At 41.3% G+C, this 27,402-nt stretch overlaps 1 protein-coding gene across 14 annotated transcripts in view; it reads right to left on the bottom strand.

The window, feature by feature from the left end:
* The window catches only part of LOC133631554 (receptor-type tyrosine-protein phosphatase F), a 595,429-nt gene that overhangs the window by 415,616 nt on the left and 152,411 nt on the right, over positions 1 to 27,402 (bottom strand). Inside the window, exon 1 of one of the 14 annotated variants that reach the window (XM_062023861.1) lies at positions 18,694 to 19,009. The exons of the other annotated variants lie outside the window; for them this stretch is intronic. The gene's annotated coding sequence lies outside the window, so the exon portion shown is untranslated. Of the gene's footprint in view, positions 1 to 18,693; positions 19,010 to 27,402 lie in introns of those variants that run through there. 14 annotated transcript variants of the gene reach the window in all.

Below are 27,402 nucleotides of genomic sequence, written 5' to 3' on the forward strand. Positions count from 1 at the left end.
CATAAACTGCCAAGATACCTGTGGTGGTGGGGGCGTGGCTATGGGCGTGGTCACCATGACATCATCGAGTAATTTGCATAATGTACTACAATGATATTATTTTCTCTAAAAAGGCTCAAAATGTGGTAATCTGTAAATGTCCTTGCTCATTTCTGTTGTCTGCACTCCATGTTCACTCTCTCTCTCGTTCACAGTATGGAGTGCAGCTGACGCAAGGCAGCAGCACACACCTGACAGTAATTAGCAACAGCTTATTTAACCAGGCTGCTGACAACCGGTGAGCGCCGGAACTTTGCCATTGCTTCCAAACGTTTGATCGTGCCAGGAGAACTCACTAGTTCGTGTACCTTTCATCTCAGGTTGGCCCGTATTATTCCTAGCCTTGTCTAGCGTTTTATTTTTGTACCTAGTCTAATTACTTCTTTCATGAAGTATATTTTTCCTAGCCTTGTCTAGCGCTTTTAGTTTTGTGTGTTTGTTTTCTCTTAGTAGTTTTTTTACATGGTGTGTTTTGTGTTTTCCACCATCGCCTTTGTTTTGCTACCTTGTGCTTCCGCCCAATAAAAGGAAGAACAATTGTAAACACAAATTCGTCTCTGCATCCTTGGGATCCACCTCACCGCATCCTAACAGAAAGTTCCGGCCATACCATGGAACCCGCAGAGACAGACTCCTGGAAAAGAGCATTTCAAGGCCATGCTCAACGGATCAACCAGCAGGGGGACCAGCTCGACCACCTGAGCCGAGGTCTACAGGGGATGTCGGAGCGTCAAGACGCCATGTTGGAGCGAGTCAACACGCTGCTAGCCACCGTCATACCCACCTCGACCACTGTGCCTGACCAGGCATCCACCCAACCTACACAACCCGCAAGTACCAGCAACATACGGCTATCCCGACCCGAACGTTTTTCCGGGGAAAGGGAAGACGTAAGACAATTCCTGACGCAGTGTGAACTTCATTTCGAGCTAAACACTTCCGCATTCACCTCTGAGCGGGCTAAGGTAGCGTTTGTCATCTCTCACCTGTCTGGCCGTGCTGGCACCTGGGCGACTGCCGAATGGAACCGCCAGACCACCTCCAGCTCCACATACGCGAACTTTTCCAAATCCTTCAAGCAAATCTTCCAACGACGACTCCCAGGTAGAGAGGCAGCGAGATCCCTTTTCCGGCTGCAACAGGGTTCACGACGGGTCGCGGATTACGCGATCGAGTTCCGCACCATGGCGGCCGATTGTGACTGGGGTCCCTCAGCACTGTTGGACGCTTTCTTCCTGGGTCTCGCGGACGAGATTCGTCACATGATGATCCCGCTGTCACTCCCGACGAATCTGGATGATCTCATCGAGCTGGCGGTGCAAATCGACTTCCGCCTATTGGAGGAGAGGAGGGATCGACGAGGGAGACAAGCCCCACCTAGCAGCCAATCAGCGCCAGCTAGACCTGCCATCTGCAAGACGGAGCAACTCGAAGACACCTCCCCTTCATGGCAGATAGATGAGCCGATGCAACTGGGAGGCCGCCGACTCACCACCGCCGAGAGGGAACGTCGCGTTCGCCTCCAACTCTGCCTTTACTGTGGGGCCGCTGATCATCTCATCTCCCGCTGCAAAGAACTGCCGCGCCCCGCCGCACGGCCACGAGTGCGCCATCACTCGCCAGAGGACACGTCCACCAGAGGTCGCCGTTCTCCTTCGTTGGCCGCAGGCAGAATGCAGCTAAAAGGTACTCTTTCTTGGTCTAACCAACAAATAGACATTTGCGCTCTCATTGACTCAGGAGCAGATGATAACTTTTTGGATTTTGAGTTCATGAGACTCCATAAGATTCCTGTTGTCAAACTGTATGTGCCCAAGAGGGTGTATTCTCTTGATGGGCGCCTATTAGCCAGCATAACCCACCAGACACTCCCACTCAACCTGCGCTTGTCTGGTAATCATTGTGAGAAAATAATTTTTCTTGTTGTGCCATCACGGTCCGCGCCCGTCATTCTAGGGTTAACCTGGTTACATAAGCATAACCCGCACATAGACTGGCCTCGTTCGGCCATTATTAATTGGAGTGTAACCTGCCACACACATTGTCTTCGTTCCGCAGCAGGATCTCATACACCGCCACCTACCGCTGTTATAGAGAACATAGACTTGACAAACGTGCCCAAGCACTACCATGACTTAAGGGCGGTGTTTAGCAAGGATAGAGCACTCTCACTTCCCCCCCACCGACCCTACGATTGTGGCATTGATTTGCTAGCCGGGGCGGCGTTACCATCGACCCGTTTGTACAAGGTGTCTAACACCGAACTCAAAGCACTAGAAGAATACATAAACACATCTATAGCTGCCGGCCTCATTCGCCCTTCGACCGCACCTGTAGCCGCTGGATTTTTTTTTGTCGAAAAGAAGGACAAGTCCCTACGGCCTTGTATAGACTACCGCACTCTTAATCAGATTACTATCAAGAATAAGTATCCTCTACCACTCCTTGATTCTGCTTTTACTCCATTACAATCAGCTAGGTTTTTTACTAAACTCGATCTACGTAACGCTTACCATCTAGTTCGCATCCGAGAGGGGGATGAATGGAAGACCGCATTCAACACTCCTCTCGGACATTTTGAGTATCTTGTCATGCCTTTTGGACTTACTAATGCACCTGGCGTTTTTCAGGCCTTCATTAATGACATTTTTCGGGACATGACAGGTCGTTTTCTCTTTGTTTACTTGGACGATATATTAATTTATTCATCAACATTTGACGAACATGTGCAGCAGGTTCGGTTAGTCCTTCAACGATTGCTCGAGAACAAACTGTTCGTCAAGGCGGAAAAATGCGAGTTTCACTCATCCTCCATTCCATTCTTAGGTTTTATCATTGAGGAGGGTAGACTCAGACCGGATCCCGCTAAGGTAAAAGCAGTAGTAGATTGGCCCACTCCGGTTTCCAAGAAGCACCTTCAGAGATTCTTGGGCTTCTCTAATTTTTATAGGCGATTTATTCGTAATTTTAGTCGCGTCGCTGAGCCACTTACGAGGCTAACCTCTACTAAGGTTCCGTTTGAATGGACACCCGAAGCCAATTCCGCGTTCTTGAGGCTGAAAAGATTGTTTACTTCGGCTCCTGTTCTGTGTTACCCTGACCGTTCTCTCCAATTTTTTGTTGAGGTGGACGCTTCTGATTCAGGTGTAGGGGCCGTGCTCTCCCAGCAATCCACCACCGACCAGAAGTTGCACCCCTGTGCTTTCTTCTCTCGTCGCCTATCCCCTGCTGAGAGAAATTATGACATTGGCAACAGGGAGCTTCTGGCGGTCATTTTGGCCCTTCAGGAGTGGAGACATTGGCTGGAAGGGGCGGAGCAACCATTCATCATCTACACAGACCACAAGAACCTGTCCTACTTAAGGACCGCACAGAGACTGAACCCCCGCCAGGCCAGGTGGCAACTATTTCTGACCCGTTTTAACTTTATCATCACTTTCCGACCTGGTTCTCAGAATGGGAAGCCCGATGCCCTGTCCCGTGTCTACTCTTCGTCCTTTGAGAATTCTTCACATGAACCAATTGTTCCCCATACCCACGTCATTGGGGGACTCCAGTGGGACATCGAGCGGCAAGTCTTGGAGGCCCTGAAGTCGGACACATCTCCTCGGGGCTGCCCACCAGGTCGGTTGTTTGTGGTTCCTCGGCTCCGTTCCAGCGTTCTGGATTGGGCACATGGGTCGAAGATCGCTTGCCATCCAGGTATTCGTCGCACCAGTTTTGTCCTCTCCCAGCGTTTTTGGTGGCCATCCATTCTGGCAGATACGAAGGCGTTTGTGGCAGCATGTCGGATCTGCGCCCGGAACAAGGCATCCCACCAGGCTCCAGCAGGACTGTTACACCCATTACCCATCCCCTCCCGCCCGTGGTCACACATAGCTGTGGACTTTGTCACAGGACTGCCCCCCTCCGAGGGTAATGACACTGTCTTGACCATTGTGGACCGGTTCTCGAAGATGGCCCACTTCGTGGCCCTCTCCAAGCTGCCGTCAGCTCTTGAAACTGCCCAATTATTAGTGCTCCACGCTTTCCGGCTGCACGGCATCCCCACTGATGTGGTATCCGACAGAGGACCACAGTTTTCCTCGGCCGTCTGGAGGGCATTCTGCAAATCTCTGGGGGCCTCCCCTAGCCTGTCCTCCGGCTACCACCCTCAGAGCAATGGACAGACCGAGCGGACCAACCAAGACCTGGAGGCAGCCATCCGGTGCACTTGTCATCAGCAACCTTCGACCTGGTCTGAGAATCTCCCATGGATCGAATACGCTCACAATTCCCTCATTAGCTCCGCCACCGGCCTGTCTCCATTTCACGTCGCCTATGGGTTCCAACCACCAGTTTTTCCTTCTACCCAACCCAGTGCCGACGTTCCATCAGTTACTGCACACCTGCATCGGGCTCACCAGGCTTGGCGCAACACCAGGGCGGCGTTAAGAAGAACATCGGCCAGGAATCAACTCTTAGCCAACCGCCATCGCACACCAGCCCCACACTACCGGTTGGGACAGAAGGTCTGGTTATCGTCTCGGGACCTACCATTGGCCACCGAATCTAGGAAACTGGCTCCCAGGTTCATTGGACCATTCCCCATTGCCAAGATCATCAATCGTGTTGCAGTCAAGCTCCATCTCCCTAGATCTCTCAAGTGCCATCCTGTTTTTCACGTGTCCCGCATCAAGCCTGTCTCATCCAGCCCGCTCAGTCCTCCTGAGGTACCGCCTCCTCCACCCAGGCTGGTTGAGGGTCACCCAGCATATACAGTAAACACCATCTTGGATGTGAGAAGAAGGGGCAGGGGTTTCCAATACCTGGTGGACTGGGAGGGGTACGGCCCGGAGGAACGGTCATGGATTTCTAGATCGCTTATAATCGACAAGGACTTAATCAAGGAATTTTACGTTCGATTCCCAGACAAGCCAGGTAGGCCGCCAGGAGGCGTCCGTTGAGGGGGGGGTACTGTGGTAATCTGTAAATGTCCTTGCTCATTTCTGTTGTCTGCACTCCATGTTCACTCTCTCTCTCGTTCACAGTATGGAGTGCAGCTGACGCAAGGCAGCAGCACACACCTGACAGTAATTAGCAACAGCTTATTTAACCAGGCTGCTGACAACCGGTGAGCGCCGGAACTTTGCCATTGCTTCCAAACGTTTGATCGTGCCAGGAGAACTCACTAGTTCGTGTACCTTTCATCTCAGGTTGGCCCGTATTATTCCTAGCCTTGTCTAGCGTTTTATTTTTGTACCTAGTCTAATTACTTCTTTCATGAAGTATATTTTTCCTAGCCTTGTCTAGCGCTTTTAGTTTTGTGTGTTTGTTTTCTCTTAGTAGTTTTTTTACATGGTGTGTTTTGTGTTTTCCACCATCGCCTTTGTTTTGCTACCTTGTGCTTCCGCCCAATAAAAGGAAGAACAATTGTAAACACAAATTCGTCTCTGCATCCTTGGGATCCACCTCACCGCATCCTAACACAAAAAATGTATACTTACTAATTAATAATAACAGTTTTGTTTTAAACGTCCATCCATCCATCCATTTTACAATATAATTACAACACTTTATGTACATATTTATATACAGATTTGAACAATAAGTTATTCACTGAAATATATTTATTAATTGTGGTTCTTACAAAAAATATATCTTATAAAATATAAAAGCTAAAATGTCTCTTAAAGCTCTGCCCCTTTAATTAGTGCATACTAAATAATTTAACTTTAGCCTACTACTACAACCATATTATTTACCAGCAACATAAAGTGAAACAGAGGCAGAGGTGTCCTGCCACAGTCAGTAACAAATAAACAGAAAACAGTAGTGGTCAAATACAAATAAGGCAACAAGAGAAGTATCCTACACTTCTGTTTTGTAAAGTACATCTGAACAGCCTATATGGGCATCTACATCAACTATATGATTTGCCTAATAAGCTGGACAGGACAACAACAAAAAAATAAAAAAAAATAAAAATAAATTTAAAAAAATATATATATATTTGTGGCGGACGTAATTCTTTCGTGGCGGGCCGCCACAAATAAATAAATGTGTGGGAAACACTGTAGTTAATTTTTTTTAACTATTCATGCACAGGCAAATGGCAAACACAAAGAGTGCTGTACTAAAAAAAAGAGAGTTAATCTGAGGCTGAGTTGACTTGAAACTGTTTAATGTTGCACGTTTTATATGTAGAAGAAAAGTTTTGTCATTTTATTTCATCTGAGCAACAACTTGAGGCAGTTTAATGTTGATTAACGTCGACCCCGACTTAAACAAGTTGAAAAACGTATTGGGGTGTTACCATTAAGTGGTCAATTGTACGGAATATGTACTGTACTGTGCAATCTACTAATAAAAGTCTCAATCAACCAATCCAAAAAAAGCACTTTATATGTAGAAAGGTTTTGTTAAGAAATCATTCTGAGCCTTATCTTATTTAGTTTTGATTTTATATATGTTGACCACATCAACCCTGGCAATGGACCCTGTGTGTATATGTATGTTATGCCATTGTTTACAAATTTGGTAAATAAATAACCAAAACATTTATATTTAGTTGTTTTCTTACTGTACCGAAAATGAACCGAACCGTGACCTCTAAACCGAGGTACGTGCTGAACCGAAATTTGTGTGTACCGTTACACCCCTAGAATAATGATAACTGATTGAAATGTATTGCTTGATATTCAGTATGTACAGTATGGGGTATAGTTACCACAATCCCTCAGTGGTTGTTTGCGGCGTGTCCTCAACCGACTACATGTCCAGTACAGTGGCGGGTGCACAGTAAAGTTCCTATAAGCTGTCATAAATATTTATTGCATTGCTTTAAATAAACGTGTCTCATTATTTCCTTGTCAAAAGTGCATTTCTCTCAGCGGGACTGTCAAAATGTCAAAGCCTGGGAACAGACCTCTATAGGTCTGTATCTGTACTATTGTGTTGCTCAGGGCAGCTGACAAATTCCATTAAAAAAAGAAAGTTTGCAATTTTAGCAGCAAAGCATGTTTGTGCGACCCCCCCCCCCCCCCCCCCCATCCCAAACCTCATACATATTGTCAGCACCCGTCACAAAGAATAAGAGCCTCTATGCTAGGAAGAAGTGTCAAAAGCCTGCCCAGAAAGTGACTATCAGCAGCACAACTAACACGTCGCTCAGTTGGTGGTGGCTGATTGAAGTCGCATATTATGCGTGACTATCACGCCCGTTTCAGCCCTTGCCACATAAACATGTTATGTAGAGACTGACAATTAGGCCTTGTCATCACAAAGCAAGCAAACTCCTCTGACCTTGTCACTAACGGCCAGCTAGTCCTGGCACACAAAGACCAAAGTGGGACCGTTGGCTTTTTAAGGCTGATCACAAACAAATCTGTTCAACATCAGATCGTTGGACTTTACAGCCCTACCAAAAAAAAAAAACACAAAACAGAAAAAACAAGTGCAGACTCCCGCCAGGACAATTGTGTTGTGGTCGGCCCACTTCACACGTTTGACTAGTCCAAAGTTGATACAATTCCCCCCCCTTGGCACGATTGGAAAAGGTGGGTCGGGGCATAGAATGACTGCAATGCAATCTCGGGTTCCCAATGATAAGCAACACATTTCCTTTTCAAGATAAAATACAAATACTCAAAAGGCTGCAGTGCCATATAGAGGTCAGGGATGAGATCCTGCTACAGGCGGAGGAGTTCAACTGAAGGAAAGAATGGGTCGTTAGATCGACAAGTGGATCGTTGCAGCGTCTACAGCAGTGCTTCTTAACCTTGGTTCGATCGAACCCTAGGGGTTCGGTGAGTCGGGCTCAGGGGTTCGGCGGAGGTCAAGACACACCCGACTCATCGTGTAAATAAAAACTTCTCCCTATCGGGGTATTACGGATACGGCAACAGCAGAAGTCAGACTGATTTGCAGGTGTGTAATTTGTTGTGAGTTTATGGACTGTGTTGGTTTTGTTCTTTGAACAAGGTGATGTTCATGCACGGTTCATTTTATGCACCAGTAAAAAAACATGGTAACACTTTAGTATGGGGAACATATTCACCATTAATTAGTTGCTTATTAACATGCAAATTAGTAACATATTGGCTCTTAACTGGTCATTAATAAGTACTTATTAATGCCTTATTCAGCATGGCCTTATTATAACCCTAACCCTCTAACCCTAACCCTAACCAAATAACTCTAAATTAAGTATTTGTTACTTATAATATGTTCCCCATACTAAAGTGTTACCAAAAACGTCTTGAATTTGAAAAAATAAAGGTTTTTTAATTTTCACTAAAGAAGGGTTCAGTGAATGCGCATATGAAACTGGTGGGGTTTGGTACCTCCAACAAGGTTAAGAACCACTGGACTACAGTGAGCCTGGTTACATGCACATTCCCAAACGTTTTTGGTCCCCTGCTGGTCAGTTTTCACTCGGGAAAAAGGTTTGCACTGCACATGTGAACGCGTGAAATCAACCGTTCCGGGCCCCAAACTATGTGCGGACAAACCGTTTGGGACTGCTGGGGTACGCATGAATTGACTTAAACAAGTTGAAAAACTTATTCGGGTGTTACCATTTAGTAGTCAATTGTACGGAATATTTACTGTACTGTGCAATCTACTAATAAAAGTCTCAATCAATCAATCAAACGCCTGTCCACAACCGTTTAATCAGGCATGTACACACCCGAGTTTCATTTACTCTGACGTCGGACGGAACGTCATCACGTTTACGGGTGTTACGTCGAGTGACACTTCAAAAGCGGGCGAGAGAGACATGAGAACGAGGAAGACGAAGGAGAAATACAAACAAACAGCATGGCGAGCAAAAGTCGGCATTACCGGTGTGACGAGGAGACTAAGGCCTGCCTTAGCATTCTGAAAGAACTTAACATTATGGCGCATATAGGTGGAAGAAAGCACAGGAACGGTGACATTTATAAAAAAGTGTGTAAAGACTTGCGCGATGCTGGCTATGTTCGGACAAACGAGCAGGTTAAGTATCGTCGGAAGACGCTCAAGACGGCATACTATAAGGCTAAAAAACAGAACAACACCAGCGGCTGGAATCCTGCCGGTTTTGTCCGTTACGACCTAATGGATGAATTATTGGGGAATAGACCGCTGACCTTGGCAGCAGAGGAGTCAAGCGGAGTGGATGTCGGCTTCGACCCCTACTTCACATGTAAACGGCATACGCTAGTTCTCGCAGCGCATGAAAACACCGTAAACCTAACAATTAGAAAACTGACCTCCGAGGGAAAACTGAACAGCAGGGAACCAAAAACGTTTGGAAATGCCCATGTAACCGCAGTCAGTGATGCGGACTCTGCATCTGTCTGTTGCGGCAAAGAGGTTAGCTGAGTGGAAAAGCAAAGATCTAAATTTACTGGCGGATCTACGTTCCTACCCTCACGTCATGAGCTTTGGGTAGTGAATAGAGATGCGCGGATAGGCAATTATTTCATCCGCAACCGCATCACAAAAGTCGTCATCCACCCGCCATCCACCTGAACCAACATTTTATCAAAACCACACCCGCCCGCCACCCGCCCGTTGTTATATATCTAATATAGACGATGCAAGTAATTAGTGAGGTTAGAAAGCTTTTGCCTGTTAAAGAAAGGAGACTGATCCAATGCAGCAGAGACATTCAATGCGTGCCACGCATTAATATCTCTTGGCCACGCATTAGTGGCTAAGAGATATTAATGCGTGATAATATTATTTATCATTATTATAATATTATAGTCATTTCCATTAAGAAAGTGTTGACTATTGTTGCCAAAGCCCTCCGATCAGGAGTGCGTTCCTCACACTTTGTGTGCGCACTTGCAGCAAGCAGAACGAGGTCTTTCTAAAACATTTTTTTAACTTCTTAAAACCATTATAACGTTAACAGTTAACGTTATAGTGCTCAAATAGGGACGAGGGCGGGGTGCACCGTGAAACAGTGAACAATTTCGTGACAAAGATGAACCTTTATTGATTGATCTGCAGCCATGACAAAATATCAGACAATCTCCATTGTCAACGACAGGCAGGAAAATAAAGATAAACACATAGCCTATGTTGTAGGCATAGGAGTTGGTTCAACCGCCGCCCGCCCGAATCTATTTAAAATCTATTTTTTTCTCATGTCACCCGCCCGACCCGCGGTTTATCCGCGGACTCCGCGGTTGTGTCCGCAAACCACGCATCTCTAGTAGTGAACGAAAGGACAAGATGGCTACAAACGGCAGAAATTAGAGAGAAGGCACCCCCTACTGTACTGCGCAGCAAATGACTTGGAGGGCTCCGCCTTTCCAAAAATGTGGCTGCAGGTGGGACACGAAATGAATGAATGGATGAATAAATGAAGCATCCGTACGCAGAGACATGGTTTGCACACAAGGGCATATTTGGCTAGTTCGTAAATCGTAAAGGTTGGAAATAGAGAGGTCCGTGAATCAAGGTTCCACTATTTCTATTGCGGAAAGTGGCGGTTAATTACTTGTGAGAGGAGCAATCACACAATTTACAAAGTCTAGTACGCACACAAATGTACTGTCGTTGTCGAATTAATGCGATTTATTTCTACTATGAATTTCTGTTAGCATTAAGACCTGTCGGAGCGGTCATATTGCAGCCAAGCACACTACGCGATGGTTCACCTCTCCCATTGTTCAGGAGGTGGAAGGTGCCATCTAGTAAACCTGAGGTTCCAGGGTTGAATCCTACTTCCTTCATCTCAGTCACGGCGGTTGTCCACAAGGATGCATTACCAATCAATATGGTGACCTACAACCCTTAGTCTCTGCTTGATGGCTGCTCAGTGTTCTTCAAGAGGATGGGTTGGATGCAGAAGTGGAACAGACTTGGTCATGGATCACGATCCAAGTGTGCTTGAATTTTTGGTCTGAAATAGGCCCAAGCCAAACCGTGTGGACTATACTAACGCTGTGTCTGCATTGACACGTTGTCCTTCGCAGACATCGATCTGTGATTCAAAGCAACCTCTTTCATATCCCAGCAGGGACGATAGCGATTAAGTAAATCCATCATGCGGTAATAGGCCATTAAACTCACCCAAGTCAACCATGATGAAAAATAAGCCCACCTGAAATATCCATAGGCTGCATCCATAATTACTTGGAAGAATCTTCTGTCTTCTGGGGAGGGAAACTGACAGATTGGCAGTTGTACGGAGAGCCATTCGTAATTCTATGAGACAATTATAGTTTTCTGCAGAAGCTAATAAAGATACAAAGTCACTTCTTTGGGTGCAGTTCTGGACATTCCAATGGGAACATTATTAATGAGCCTGAGGTCTCATCGTAAAACTGACCAGCATGCCGAGGTGAAGCGGGTGGGGGGCGTGACCTCCGGGTCACCCAGGGTGGACAGGATTTGGCTTTGTTCAAATAAATGACCGTGGCTTTTTGTCTTCTTTGTCGAAGCCCAACCATGACGGCTCAACAGACATTCTAACGGACGTATTCTCAATCAGAGCGCTGTTGAACTGAACAGGAGAGCGATGTGTTGTTTACCCAACGATGCAGAGACTCGCGCTCGTCAATAATAGACCAAAAGGGAAGAATATGAAAAATGAATGAAACTCACGATTTGGTGCCGGGCCAGATCCGAGGGGGAAGTCGAACATTTCCAAATGCCAAAACCGGGGAGAGTCTACATTGCCACAACACACAACAGCATTTCAGACGCGTTGTGTGCCGAGAACAAATGCACTTGGAACAATTGGACAATTGTGTTTTGAGATGGTAATAAAGCCTCAGACTTGCGCAAAAAATGAACTGATGACGACGACGACAAGGCTAACGGTAAAAAAAACATCACATACTTCCACTTTTACATTAGAACATGTCTGAAAAGGAGTAGGACAAAGCAAAACTGATTGGATCTGACCCAATTTCTAACTAAGAAATTACTTACACACTTCAGGGTATGAGGCCTAATTGTGATTAAGTTTTTTGTGTGTAAAATCCGATTTTTTCATGTTAAAACCATGTGATTTTTTAATGTTGACCAATTGTGTCCGTAGTAGAACTGTAGTAGGTGTCACTCTGGTGCATTTGTGGCAATTCCAAGGATTTTGTTCAACCAAGGTCACCCATTTCCTAACCACATTTTTTAAGATTTAGAAGGAAATAGGCAAGCATTTTGGCCCTCGTAGTTTGTGAGACATTTGCTTTGACGTCTGTTCCACGAAGTGTGTATTTTTTGCCCATTCGTCCATCATTTAGGCTATGTTGGCAAAGAATTATGACATTTGTCCCTTTTGGATGATCTATAGCAGGGGTCACCAACGCGGTGCCCGCGGGCACCAAGTGGCCCGTAAGGACCAGATGAGTAGCCCGCTGGCCTGTTCTAAAAATAGCTCAAATAGCAGCCTCTATTTTTTAAATTATATTCATTTACTAGCAAGCTGGTCTAGCTTTGCCCGACATTTTTAATTCTAAGAGAGACAAAACTCAAATAGAATTTGAAAATCCAAGAAAATATTTTAAAGACTTGGTCTTCACTTGTTTTAAATAAATTCATACATTTTTTTTACTTTGCTTCTTATAACTTTCAGAAAGACAATATTAGAGAAAAAATACAACCTTAAAAATGATTTTAGGATTTTTAAACACATATACCTTTTACCTTTTAAATTCCTTGCTCTTCTTTCCTGACAATGTAAATCAATGTTCCAGTAATATTTTTTTTTATTATTGTAAAGAATGATAAATAAATTTTTAATTTAATTCTTCATTTTAGCTTCTGTATTTACGACGAAGAATATTTGTGAAATATTTCTTCAAACTTATTATGATTAAAATTAAAAAATATATATTCTGACAAATCTAGAAAATCTGTAGAATCAAATTTAAATCTTATTCCAAAGTCTTTTGAATTTCTTTAAAATAAATGTTTCTGGAAAATCTAGAAGAAATAAAGATTTGTCTAGCTTGGTCCAATTTTTTATATATTCTAACAAAGTGTAGATTGGATTTTAACCTATTTAAAACATGTCATCCAATTCTAAAATTAATCTTAATCAGGAAAAATTACTAATGATGTTCCATAAATTATTTTTTTAATTTTTTCAAAAAGATTCAAATTAGCTAGTTTTTCCTCTTCTTTTTTTCGGTTGAATTTTGAATTTTAAAGAGTCGAAATTGAAGCTAAACTATGTTTCAAAATTTAATTGTCATTTTTTTCGTGTTTTCTCCTCTTTTAAACCGTTCAATTAAGTGTAAATATCATTAATTATTAATAATAACAGAGTTAAAGGTAAATTGAGCAAATTGGCTATTTCTGGCAATTTCTTTAAGTGTGTATCAAACTGGTAGCCCTTCGCATTAATCAGTACCCAAGAAGTAGCTCTTGCTTCAAAAATGTTGGTGACCCCTGTGCTATAGGTTGGAAGAACGAGACCCGATCGTTCAGACTGCATTCACATCGAAAACATGTCGGATTTCTATCCACATACGAAAGAGGTCTGTGTCCGATTTGAAAAAAACCTGAATTTTACCCGTTTACAATGACATGGAAAAATCTGATACACACATATATCACATATGCCAAAAATGTCAGAACTGACCTGTAATGTGAAAATAGCCTTATATTTGTTCTCTTCCTGTTTAAATGTCACAATTTTCCAATAATAGCAAATGTGTAACAATAGATAGCCTATGACACAGGTGCCCAAACTTTTTTCAAAGTACAAACCCCGTTTCCATATGAGTTGGGAAAGTGTGTTAGATGTAAATATAAACGGAATACAATGATTTGCAAATCATTTTCAACCCATATTCAGTTGAATATGCTACAAAGACAACATATTGATGTTCAAACTGATAAACTTTTTTTTTTTTGTGCAAATAATCATTTAAATTTAGAATTTGATGCCAGCAACACGTGACAAAGAAGTTGGGAAAGGTGGCAATAAATACTGATAAAGTTGATGAATGCTCATCAAACACTTATTTGGAACATCCCACAGGTGTGCAGGCTAATTGGGAACAGGTGGGTGCCATGATTGGGTATAAAAGTAGCTTCCATGAAATGCTCAGTCATTCACAAGAAAGGATGGGGCGAGGTACACCCCTTTGTCCACAACTGCGTGAGCAAATAGTCAAACAGTTTAAGAACAACGTTTCTCAAAGTGCAATTGCAAGGAATTTAGGGATTTCAACATCTACGGTCCGTAATATCATCAAAAGATTCAGAGAGTCTGGAGAAATCACTCCACGTAAGCGGCATGGGCGGAAACCAACATTGAATGACCGTGACCTTCCATCCCTCAGACGGCACTGTATCAAAAACCGACATCAATCTCTAAAGGATATCACCACATGGGCTCAGGAACACTTCAGAAAACCACTGTCACTAAATACAGTTTGCCGCTACATCTGTAAGTGCAAGTTAAAGCTCTACTATGCAAAGCGAAAGCCATTTATCAACAACACCCAGAGCCGCCGCCGCTTCTCTGGGCCCGAGATCATCTAAGATGGACTCATGCAAAGTGGAAAAGTGTTCTGTGGTCTGACGAGTCCACATTTCAAATTGCTTTTGGAAATATTCGACATCGTGTCATCTGGACCAAAGGGGAAGCGAACCATCCAGACTGTTATCGACGCAAAGTTCAAAAGCCAGCATGTGTGATGGTATGGGGGGTGCATTAGTGCCAAGACATGGGTAACTTACACATCTGTGAAGGCACCATTAATGCTGAAAGGTACATACAGGTTTTGGAACAACATATGCTGCCATCTAAGCGCCGTCCTTTTCATGGACGCCCCTGCTTATTTCAGCAAGACAATGCCAAGCCACATTCAGCACGTGTTACAACAGCGTGGCTTCGTAAAAAAAGAGTGCGAGTACTTTCCTGGCCCGCCTGCAGTCCAGACCTGTCTCCCATTGAAAATGTGTGGTGCATTATGAAGCCTAAAATAGCACAAGGGAGACCCCCGGACTGTTGAACAACTTAAGCTGTACATCAAGCAAGAATGGGAAAGAATTCCACCTGAGAAGCTTCAAAAATGTGTCTCCTCAGTTCCCAAACCTTTACTGAGTGTTGTTAAAAGGAAAGGCCATGTAACACAGTGGTGAACATGCCCTTTCCCAACTACTTTGTCACGTGTTGCAGCCATGAAATTCTAAGTTAATTATTATTTGCAACAAAAAAAAATAAAGTTTATGAGTTTGAACATCAAATATCTTGTCTTTGTAGTGCATTCAACTGAATATGGGTTGAAAAGGATTTGCAAATCATTGTATTCCGTTTATATTTACATCTAACACAATTTCCCAACTCATATGGAAACGGGGTTTGTAGTAGATTGCACAGTACAGTACATATTCCGTACAATTGACCACTAAATGGTAACACCCGAATAAGTTTTTCAACTTGTTTAATCAATTCATGGTAGTACCGTTTTTAATTCATCAGTACCAAGGTACTTAATCAGTACTTGTAAATAATGTAAATAATTCAAAATAATTCAATGTGATTATCTTGTGTGATGACTGTATCATGATGATAGTAATATCAGGGGTCACCAACGCGGTGCCCGCGGGCACCAGGTAGCCCGTAAGGACCAGATGAGTAGCCCGCTGGCCTGTTCTAAAAATAGCTCAAATAGCAGCACTTACCAGTGAGCTGCCTCTATTTTTTAAATTGTATTTATTTACTAGCAAGCTGGTCTCGCTTTGCCCGACATTTTTAATTCTAAGAGAGACAAAACTCAAATAGAATTTGAAAATCCAAGAAAATATTTTAAAGACTTGGTCTTTACTTGTTTAAATAAATTAATTCATTTTTTACTCTGCTTCTTATAACTTTCAGAAAGACAATTTTAGAGAAAAAATACAACCTTAAAAATGATATTAGGATTTTTAAACACATATACCTTTTTACCTTTTAAATTCCTTCCTTTTCTTTCCTGACAATTTAAATCAATGTTCAAGTAAAAAAAAATGTTTTTATTGTAAAGAATAATAAATAGATTTTAATTTAATTCTTCATTTTAGCTTCTATTTTTCCGACGAAGAATATTCGTGAAATATTTCTTCAAATTTATTATGATTAAAATTCAAAAAAATTATTCTGGCAAATCCAGAAAATCTGTAGAATCAAATTTAAATCTTATTCCAAAGTCTTTTGAATTTGTTTTTAAATTTTTGTTCTGGAAAATCTAGAAAAAAATAGCCATTTGTCTTTGTTAGAAATATAGCTTGGTCCAATTTGCTATATAACCAGAGGTCACCAACCTTTTTGAAACCAAGAGCACTTCTTGGGTACTGATTAATGCGAAGGGCTACCAGTTTGATACACACTTAAATAAATTGCCAGAAATAGCCAATTTGCTCAATTTACCTTTAACTCTATGTTATTATTAATAATTAATTATATTTACACTTAATTGAACGGTTTAAAAGAGGAGAAAACACGGAAAAAAATGACAATAACATTTTGAAACATAGTTTTATCTCAATTTCGAAAAAAGAAGAGAAAAACTAGCTAATTCGAATCTTTTTGAAAAAATTAAAAAAACAATTTATGGAACATCATTAGTAATTTTCCTGATTAAGATTAATTCTGGAATTTGGATGACATGTTTTAAATAGGTTAAAATCCAATCTGCACTTTGTTAGAATATATAACAAATTGGACCAAGCTATATTTCTAACAAAGACAAATCGTTATTTCTTCTAGATTTTCCAGAACAAAAATGTAAAAAAAAATTCTAAAGACTTTGAAATAAGATTTAAATTGGATTTCTACAGATTTTCTAGATTTGCCAGAATATTTTTTTTGAATTTTAATCATAATAAGTTTGAAGAAATATTTCACAAATATTCTTCGTCGAAAAAAACAGAAGCTAAAATGAAGAATTAAATTAAAATGTATTATTATTCTTTACAATAAAAAAAATAATTTACTTGAACATTGATTTAAATTGTCAGGAAAGAAGAGGAAGGAATTTAAAAGGTAGAAAGGTATATGTGTTTAAAAATCCTAAAATCATTTTTAAGGTTGTATTTTTTTCTCTAAAATTGTCTTTCTGAAAGTTATAAGAAGCAAAGTAAAACAATTAATGAATTTATTTAAACAAGTGAAGACCAAGTCTTTAAAATATTTTCTTGGATTTTCAAATTCTATTGAGTTTTGTCTCTCTTAGAATTAAAAATGTCAGGTAAAGCGAGACCAGCTTGCTAGTAAATAAATAAAATTTAAAAAATAGAGGCAGCTCACTGGTAAGTGCTGCTATTTGAGCTATTTTTAGAACAGGCCAGCGGGCTACTCATCTGGTCCTTACGGGCTACTTGGTGCCCGCGGGCACCGCGTTGGTGACCCCTGCTATATACTCTAACAAAGTGTAGATTGGATTTTAACCTATTTAAAACATGTCATCAAAATTCTAAAATTAATCTTAATCAGGAAAAATTACTAATGATGTTCCATAAATTCTTTTTTTAAGTTTTTCCTCTTCTTTTTTTCGGTTGAATTTTGAATTTTAAAGAGTCAAAATTGAAGACAAACTATGTTTCAAAATTTAATTGTCATTTTTTCGTGTTTTCTCCTCTTTTAAACCGTTCAATTAAGTGTAAATATCATTAATTATGAATAATAACATAGAGTTAAAGGTAAATTGAGCAAATTGGCTATTTCTGGCAATTTATTTAAGTGTGTATCAAACTGGTAGCCCTTCGCATTAATCAGTACCCAAGAAGTAGCTCTGGTTTCAAAAAGGTTGGTGACCCCTGGTATATATGATAGTATATATCTGTATCATGAATCAATTTAAGTGACCCCGACTTAAACAAGTTGAAAAACTTTTTCGGGTGTTACCATTTAGTGGTCAATTGTACGGAATATGTACTTCACTGTGCAACCTACTAATAAAAGTCTCAATCAATCAATCAGTACTGGTATACCGTACAACCCTTGTATGAAGCATTAATACATGCATGATACGGATTTATTTAGTTAATTAGATAATGATAACACCACATGCTTGTTCTGTACTTATACCTGTTGTGTGTTCTTAGAACATATGCTCCTTTGAATAGAACGTACAAAAAAGACGTGAAAGGGACAAAAGTTTGAGAAAAAGTCAGTGAAGGTTGTACTTTGAGGCCCCCAAAAAAGCAGAATCATAATTTGTGGCTTCTCCCTCTACAATTATCTGGGATTTCAAAGTCTTCCAGCGTCTCCCTCAGCCTGGAATTCTTGCCGTTGAAATTCTACCCTCAGATTGCCCGGGGTGATAAAGACAACTGGAAAAACAGGTTGTTTGGCCTCGCCGTAGTAAGCACGGCAGGGTGCCTCACCTTAGCAGCAGTAGCTAGGGGGACATTCTATGGTCCTTCTATTCAAAGTCCTCGGAATAAAGTTGGGGAGGGACAGGGCAATTTGCCAGGGAGCCGGCCAATGGAGCTAAGCCGGGACGAGGTTCAACTTTTGTTTGGCTTAACAAGCAAGAGTGAGCAGGGACAAAAAAAAAAGGGGAAAGCCACAAAAGACCCCAATACCTGACTGCTCCAGACTTATTTTGTTACTTTTATGATGCGGAGATGCCATCAAGCAAAGACCGTGGCGGAAAAGTGAGCCACTCAGCAATATTTTTAAATGCACCTGCACCCAATCTTGTCCTGAGTGCGGAGACTTTTACGACTCACCTATTCATGTCGGTACGGAATAAATATCTCCTTTTATTCCCTTTTAAGACACTTATTCCAGGGAACGTCTAATCCTGGGGAAGGCAATCCAAATTATATCCAGGAATGATTATCCCTCAAATGTGGGAAAAAAAACCCAAATCTTTAAAAAGGGGCTCCTCTGTTATTCCACGTGTTTAAAAAAAAAAAAGCCGGATCCCGAGGGTTACAATTCCAGTCCGGAGGAGCGGAGATCCTTCAGGAGTAGAGCTTGTTCACACACTGAGTGTGTTGAGCAGTGAGCATGGGACAAGCCAAGCCCACCGTGTGATGTCACTGGTGTCACGTTTCTCTGTGGAGGAAAGAGGAGGAGGAGGAGGAGGAGGCCGGACTTACCTTCTTCCAACCCTACCAATGGGAGACAACACTTCCGTACTTTGGTCTGCACCAAAAATGTTGAAGGAAAAAGAAAAAAAGATACACGGTGCACACTTTGTGTGTCATTATGTGCAGTAAAGAGCATATTGCACACAGCAACAAAAAAAAATGCTGTCTTTATATTCTGTTATATTTACTAGGGATGTCCGATAATGGCTTATTGTCCAACTCTTTAATTACCGATACCGATATCAACCGATATATGCAGTCGTGGAATTAACACATTATTATGCCTAATTTGAACAACCATGTATGGTGAAGATAAGGTCCTTTTTTAAAAAAATAATATAACTAAATTAAAAACATTTTCTTGAATAAAAAAGAAAGTAAAACAATATAAAAACAGTTACATAGAAACTAGTAATGAATGAAAATGAGTAAAATTAACTGTTAAAGGTTAGTACTATTAGTGGACCAGCAGCACGCACAATCATGTGTGCTTACGGACTGTATCCCTTGCAAACTGTATTGATATATATTGATATATAATGTAGGAACCAGAATATTGATAACAGAAAGAAATGGGGGGAGGGAGGTTTTTTGGGTTGGTGCACTAATCATAAGTGTATCTTGTGTTTTTTATATTGATTTAATAAAAATAAAAAAAATAAAAAAAAACAAACGATACAGATAATAAAAAAAAACCGATACCGATAATTTCCGATATTACATTTTAACGCATTTATCGGCCGATACTATCGGCAGGCCGATATTATCGGACATCCCTAATATTTACCTTTATATTTCACCAAGAGCTTCTAAAATATACTTAAAAAAAACACACTTCCGCATGCTTATTACAGTGAAACCTTGAAAAGTTTGGGGTCACCCAAACAATTTTGTGGAATAGCCTTCATTTCTAAGAACAAGAATAGACTGTCGAGTTTCAGATGAAAGTTCTCTTTTTCTGGCCATTCTGAGCGTTTCATTGACCCCACAAATGTGATGCTCCAGAAACTCAATCTGCTCAAAGGAAGGTCAGTTTTGTAGCTTCTGTAACGAGCTAAGCTGTTTTCAGATGTGTGAACATGATTGCACAAGGGTTTTCTAATCATCAATTAGCCTTCTGAGCCAATGAGCAAACACATTGTACCATTAGAACACTGGAGTGATAGTTGCTGGAAATACACCTATGTAGATATTGCACCAAAAATCAGACATTTGCAGCTAGAAGTCATTTACCACATTAGCAATGTATAGACTGTATTTCTTTAAAGTTAAGACTAGTTTAAAGTTATCTTCATTGAAAAGTACAGTGCTTTTCCTTCAAAAATAAGGACATTTCAATGTGACCCCAAACTTTTGAACGGTAGTGTACGTTCTTGATTGGTTCTCCAACCGTGTTTGTCAATAGAACAGTTTGTATATTAAAGCAAAATGCTCCATAAGGAACAATGTCCATGCATCTATTTTTTACCGCTTGTCCCTTTCAGGGTCGCGGGGTGTAGCTGCTGACAGAAGCACATTGTATATATTACAGATGTACGGTAATGGCTTTTTTTGCCGATATCCGATATTCCGATATTGTCCAACTCTTAATTACTGATTCCGATATCAACCGATACCGATATATACAGTCGTGGAATTAAGATATTGTTATGCCTAATTTTGTTGTGATGCTGGATGCATTAAACAATGTATATTTAGGTTCCTTTGTTATTGTAAGGTTTTATTATTATTCTTTTTTCTTCCGCCGCCTCTTCGAGCTGCAATTTCACCCACTACATATTTGACACACACATCGGGACCTGCGAAAATTGCCATCTAATAAAAAAACCAAACCCCAAAACTCAAAATTGCGCTCCAGCGCCCCCTAGGAAAAAACAAAAACAAACCGCCTGTAACTCCCACTAGGAAGGTCGTAGAGACAAATCCTCTATGTAGGTCTGACGTAGACCTACATTTCATAATTTGACATTCTCGGGCAAAAACCAACAGGAAGTTGGCAATTTCCCCTTCAAGACAAAAATGTACTAAAAACACTAATTTTTGCCTCTTTGAGCTGTAATTTGACCCCCTTAAAATACTTCAAAACTCACCAAACTTTTCACACACATCAGGACTGGTGGAAATTGTGATCTAATAAAAAAAAACGAACCCCAAAACTCAAATTTGCGCTCTAGCGCAATTTTTGAATAAAACAGAGACAAAACTGCTCCTCAGAGGAAAACACAGACAAAACTGCTTGTAACTTCCGGTAGGAACGTCTTAGAGACATGAAACAAAAACAGGAAGTTTGCAATCCCTCCTTCAAAACTAAATTTTTGTTAAAACCGGTCACCAAACATCAAACATTATCTCCTCTGAGCGCGTTTGTCGTTTCGGCTTCAAACTACTACAGGAGAGAGATTGAACCCTTCTGATTGACGGATACTCAAAGAGTTTGGATAAGTGCTACGGTTTTGATTTTATGAGCCTTCAAAGAACCGCTGCGCTGAAAATGCTGCTGTGATTTTACGAGCCTTAATAGAACCACTGTACCACTGCGCTGATGTCAACAAAAGTATTGGGACACGTAGGACTAACAGTAGACAAAAGTTTTTGGACACTTAGGACTAGCACCTGCCAAATATGCGGGCCCGACCAACGCTGCTTGCAGCTTTAATTATTATTGAAGTCACAAAGTGCATCATTTTTTTTAACATGCCTCAAAACAGCAGCTTGGAACTTGGGACATGCTCTCGCTGAGAGAGGTGGTGGGGGGGTGTATATTGTAGCGTCCCATAAGAGTTAGTGCTGCAAGGGGTTCTGGGTATTTGTTCTGTTGTGTTTATGTTGTGTTACGGTGCGGATGTTCTCTAACGAAATGTGTTTGTCATTCTTGTTTGGTGTGGGTTCACAGTGTGGCGCATATTTGTAACAGTGTTAAAGTTGTTTATACGTCCACCCTCAGTGTGACCTGTATGGCTGTTGACCAAGTATTACTTTTTGAAACCGATACCGATCATTTCTGATATTACATTTTAAAGCATTTATCAGCCGATAATACATCTCTAATTCTGTTATATTTACCTGCCTTAATTTCACCAAAAGCTTCTGAAATATACTTAAAAAACACACTTCTGCATGCTTATTACAGTGAAACCTTGATACACGTTCTTGATTGGTTCTCCAACCAAGTTTGTCAATAGAACAGTTTGTATATTAAAGCAAAATGCCCCATAAGGAACAATGTCCATGCATCCATTTTCTACCGTTTGTCCCTTTCAGGGTCGTGGGGTGTAGCTGCTGACAGAAGCATATTGTATATATGGTATATAATTTCATAGTTGGTTAGAATAAATAAATACAATGTATAAATATTAGAGATGTCCGATAATATCGGCCTGCCGACATTATTGGCCGATAAATGCTTTAAAATGTTATATCGGAAATTATCGGTATCGTTTTTTTTATTATCGGTATCGTTTTTTTTTTTTTTTTTTTTTTATTAAATCCACATAAAAAACACAAGATACACTTACAATTACTACACTAAGCCAAAAAACCTCCCTCCCCCATTCACACTCATTCACACAAAAGGGTTGTTTCTTTCTGTTATTAATATTCTGGTTCCTACATTATATATCAATATATATCAATACAGTCTGCAAGGGATACAGTCCGTAAGCACACATGATTGTGCGTGCTGCTGCTCCACTAATAGTACTAACCTTTAACAGTTCATTGTACTCATTTTCATGAATTACTAGTTTCTATGTAACTGTTTTTATATTGTTTTACTTTCTTTTTTATTTTAAAAAAATGTTTTTAATTTATTTATCTTATTTTATATTATTAATTTAAAAAAAAAAAAAGGACCTTATTTTCACCATACCTGGTTGTCCAAATTAGGCATAATAATGTGTTAATTCCACGACTGTATATATCAGTATCGGTTGATATCGGTATCGGTAATTAAGAGTTGGACAATATCGGAATATCGGATATCGTCAAAAAGCCATTATCGGACATCCCTAATAAATATAAGTTCATATTTACATATAATCAGTGTTGAGTTAGTTACTGGAAACCAGTAACTAGTTACTGTTACTTTATTTCAAAAGTAACTCAGTTACTAACTCAGTTACTTACACCAAAAAGTAAAGCATTACTGTAAAAAGTAACTATTTAGTTACTTTTTTTTTCTTCTTTTTTTTTAAGGCTTCCATTAATGCCCGTTTAGCATTCATTTCAGTACGGCTATTGCACTGGAGAATAATACAGTCTGTTGATCAACTTGGCATGCACTTGCACCACTGAACTCTGCTAAGCAATGTGGTCTACATACAACACACAAGGACAAAGATATGTTTGTCCTTGGGCCAGAACAAATTGACAAAACTATTTTAAAAAGCTGCAACATAACATACATAAGTAACAAACCGCATAATAACAACGTAGCTGTAAACCTGGCTCCACCCAAGGAAGGCACACATGACATGATTATGTCATGTCACTACACACAAAGCCTAACCAGGCGGTTTTTTTCTCTCAAGGAATTGTGAAATAAAATCATGTCTTCAGGAGATCAACACTGTACTGAAGCCCACAACACTCTACGCATTTCCCCAGTTTTAGTTTAGAGATAAGGAAAGATTGGCCTGGCCCACTAGGAACCCTCTTTATGTTTGTGAACTTTATAGTCTATACATTTAGAGTGATGTGATAATGAAACACTCTAGAAGTCTAGAATGAAGGAGTATATAAGAGAATTGACAGAGTGTGTACCTTCAGTGCTGAATGATGAGCAGAGGCAGAGTTTGGAGTGTTTTTTTTTCTTTCTATTTTTATGTACTCACTGTCCACTGTGTCCAGGAACTTGGAAAATGTTTTCGTGCCATTTGCCGTTTGACGCCCGCTATCATGCTAATTAGCTGCCTGAAAGCGGGTGACCCCACTGTAGAAATAGCCTGCATGTCTACTAGCACATACGCTGCAATGGCTCTATCAATGTTGTCCTGGCTAGCAGTCCCTGCGTTAAAATCCTTAGGTGCTGGTGGAGGTGGAGGTGAAGTGTGTCTCTCTTTACTAGCTTCGTCGAAGCATGTTGCTTTTGTAGCTGTTTCAGCAGATTTAAATTGCTGTTTTGGGTAGTATATGGGATCTTTCATCCAAGACACAACTTACATTTAACTAAAATGTTATTTTCTTTGTGTTCGACAAAAGAAAAATAGTGAGAATATCTCCACGTTAAGAAACTCGACTGCGGCTCCGCCATGATGTCTTGTTAGTAAACACAGACACGCCCCCGCCACACACGCACCCACACAGGAAGAATCAGAAGGACGACACCGCAGCTCTCCAATAAACCACACTCAGATCTTCTCAGTTGCTAGCCGATACTATATAAAAAAATAACGTAAAATAACGCATTGCCACTAGTCCTGTGGTGCACTCAGTTTGAAATCAAAAATCCTCCTAATTACGAATAAAAAGTTAAATCCCCATATTTGATCAGTTATACGTTATAGCCCCAATGCATGTTTTAAGGAAAATAGTTGAAATAAACAAATATTTTTTCTGCTTCCCATTGACCTTCATTCTTTTTTTTGCACATCATCCTCATTTTTAACGTGCATTGATTAAAGAAAGACAAATCCAAGAATAAAACCCACATATCCCTCCTGGTCATGTCTTGTTTTGTGTTTGTTATAGTTTTCCTATGTTTAAGGTCTATTTCTGTTTCAGCGCTCCTGCCTTTGTTTACTTTATGGTTACAAGAGTGCTGACTTATCTCATATCTCTTATCTGATTAGTGATCAAGAGGCTCACCTGCTCCTGATTACTAATCAGGGAGCCTTGTATACTAGCCTGCCTCAAGAGACAGGTTCATTGTCCCTGGCAGGCTATCTTTTGCATTTTTGCTCTGATTCCAGAGGTAAAATAATAATTCTTATCTAGACACTGCTTCCTGTCCGTCCTTCCGCATCCTGGGAACACGAATATTGGTATGACACAACCCGGAACGCAACAGAATGGACCTGCCAGAAAGTCTTCTCGTAAAGGATGAGAAGAGGAAAATTTAGGAGGCGGTGAGAGTGGGCGCAAAGATGCTGGGGTATTCCTGAGTGGATGAGGAGGACCTCTCTCTCTTGAGGGTCCAAGATATGGCAGCAGAGAGCCGGCACCGTTCCCCGGAATAGGATGAAGACCTTGTTTGGCCCGGTGACGTAGCCACTCTGCCGTCCCGTTCTCGCCTTAGGCCGAATGTCCCTGTGTGCTTCCAACACAGATCTTTACTTCGCCAGACCCAGGCACGGACAGCTGCTCTTCCCTTGCCACCCCCAGCCCAATTAAGGTATGATTAACTCCCACCTTGCTTATGTTTACGCGGCTTGGGATATCATCCAGTATGGACAAGGCTGCGCATGTGACATGCGCAATACAGACTTCCAGTACAAATTGGACTTATCAGCCTCCCCAAAGTGACATTAAGTCAACTGTTTCTGACTGCATGGACATTTGTTCAAAGGCTGGAGCAGCCAATCATCCTTCCAAGGCTGTGGCAGGTCCTGTTTCCGCTCCACGACGGCCTCTTGTTCCTAGTCCGGCCCCATTGAAGCTTCCTGTTCCGGCTCAACGTGGGCAATCTGCGGCAACCCTCCTCCAGGCCTTCCTCCCCCCCATCCTTGGCTTACGCTCCATGGATGACCAACAGCGTCTGCTATCCGTTTCCAGAGGCGGGGGTTGGTGGGGGTTAGCTAGGACTGGCAGCTGTGCGACTGGGAATGTACAGCTCCCTCCACCGAGGCCGCCCCCTGCCTCTTCACCAGCGGGGGCTGCGTCAGCTCTACCTGCAGTGCCTCTTCGTCAGGCGAGGCCGCCGCCGCCGCCAGCTCTTTGTCTGGCGAGGTCGCCGCTGCATGCTCTTCCAAAGCCTCCGCCACCTGCTCTTTCTCCTGCAAGGCCTCTGCCACCAGCTCATCTTCCTGTGAGGCCACCGCCTCTTGCAAGGTAGCCGCCGTTCGCTCCTTCTCCTGCGAGGACGCGACCTCCTAAAGGGCGCCACTTTCACCTCCTTTGGGTCTGACGCCAACTTTGCCTCTAGTGGGTCTGCTACTGATGCCACCTTTGCTTCCAGTGGGACTTCCGCCGACACCACCTCCACTTCCAGTGGGTCCGCTGCCGACGCCACCTCCACTTCTAGTGGGCCCGCTTGCGACGCCACCTCCACTTCCAGTGGGTCCGCTGCCGACGTCACCTCCACTTCCAGTGGGTCCGCTGCCGACGCCACCTCCACTTCCAGTGGGTCCGCTGCCGACGCCACCTCCAGCTCGACACTTTTATATGCTAGTTTACGAACTACCTTTTAAACATGCTGCTGGCGGATCATCCGTAATTTCGTTGTTCAGTTCAGATTCGGTTTATTTCGAACATGCATACGATGTTTCCATATTTCCAGTTGTTCAATTACAGCATGTCTGAAAAGGAGTAGGAAGAAGCAGCACTTATTTAATCCGACCCCTTTTCATATCGTAGCGGTTTTATCCTATTTCCTTGTTCTCTGTAACAGAACAGTAAATAAATAAATAAATAATAAATAATAAATAAATAATAAATACATAAATAATAAATACATAAATAATAAATAAATAATAAATAAATAAACCATTATATTTCCCCTCTTTTGTTGAGAAGAATTGTTGTACTCTTAATTTGCAATGACAATAAAAGCCTCTTCTATTATATTCTCTATTCTATACTTGCAAATGAGATACAAAAGTGTAAGAAAACAAATTATAACAACTAGACAGCCGAGTTATTGTTTAAATTAGGATTGTATTAATAAACAAATTAACACAACAATTTACAGAAAATTGGTATTGGCATATATTCACAAGTACTTAGTTATGTCTGTTTTCAAAGCATTGCGTCATGACACGCATTGCGTAATGACCTCATCCCCGCCCATGGGAATCGTTACAGGAATCATTGGTAAAAATTGGCAAGCCATTAGAAGGAATTGATACAGTGGGAACCGGTTCTGGACGAGAACCGGTTTTCGATTCCCATCCCTAGCCAGTAGCCTTCAACATATTGTTCGACTAACTACCAATGTTGAGCAACTTAGCTCGTAATTGTAAGGAATATAAACATTGGGTAACACTTTAGTATGGGGAACACATATTCACCATTAATTAGTTGCTTATTAAGTAACATATTGGCTCTTAATTAGTCATTATTAAGTACTTATTAATGCCTTATTCTGCATGGCCTTATTATACAACCAGTAAGCCATTAACTAAGAGTCTTCCCTCAATATCTTCAGAATTATTGCTTATTAGTAACCCTAACCCTAACCTTAACCCT

The sequence above is a fragment of the Entelurus aequoreus genome, linkage group LG16 (assembly GCF_033978785.1).
Source record: "Entelurus aequoreus isolate RoL-2023_Sb linkage group LG16, RoL_Eaeq_v1.1, whole genome shotgun sequence".
Taxonomy (NCBI): domain Eukaryota; kingdom Metazoa; phylum Chordata; class Actinopteri; order Syngnathiformes; family Syngnathidae; genus Entelurus; species Entelurus aequoreus.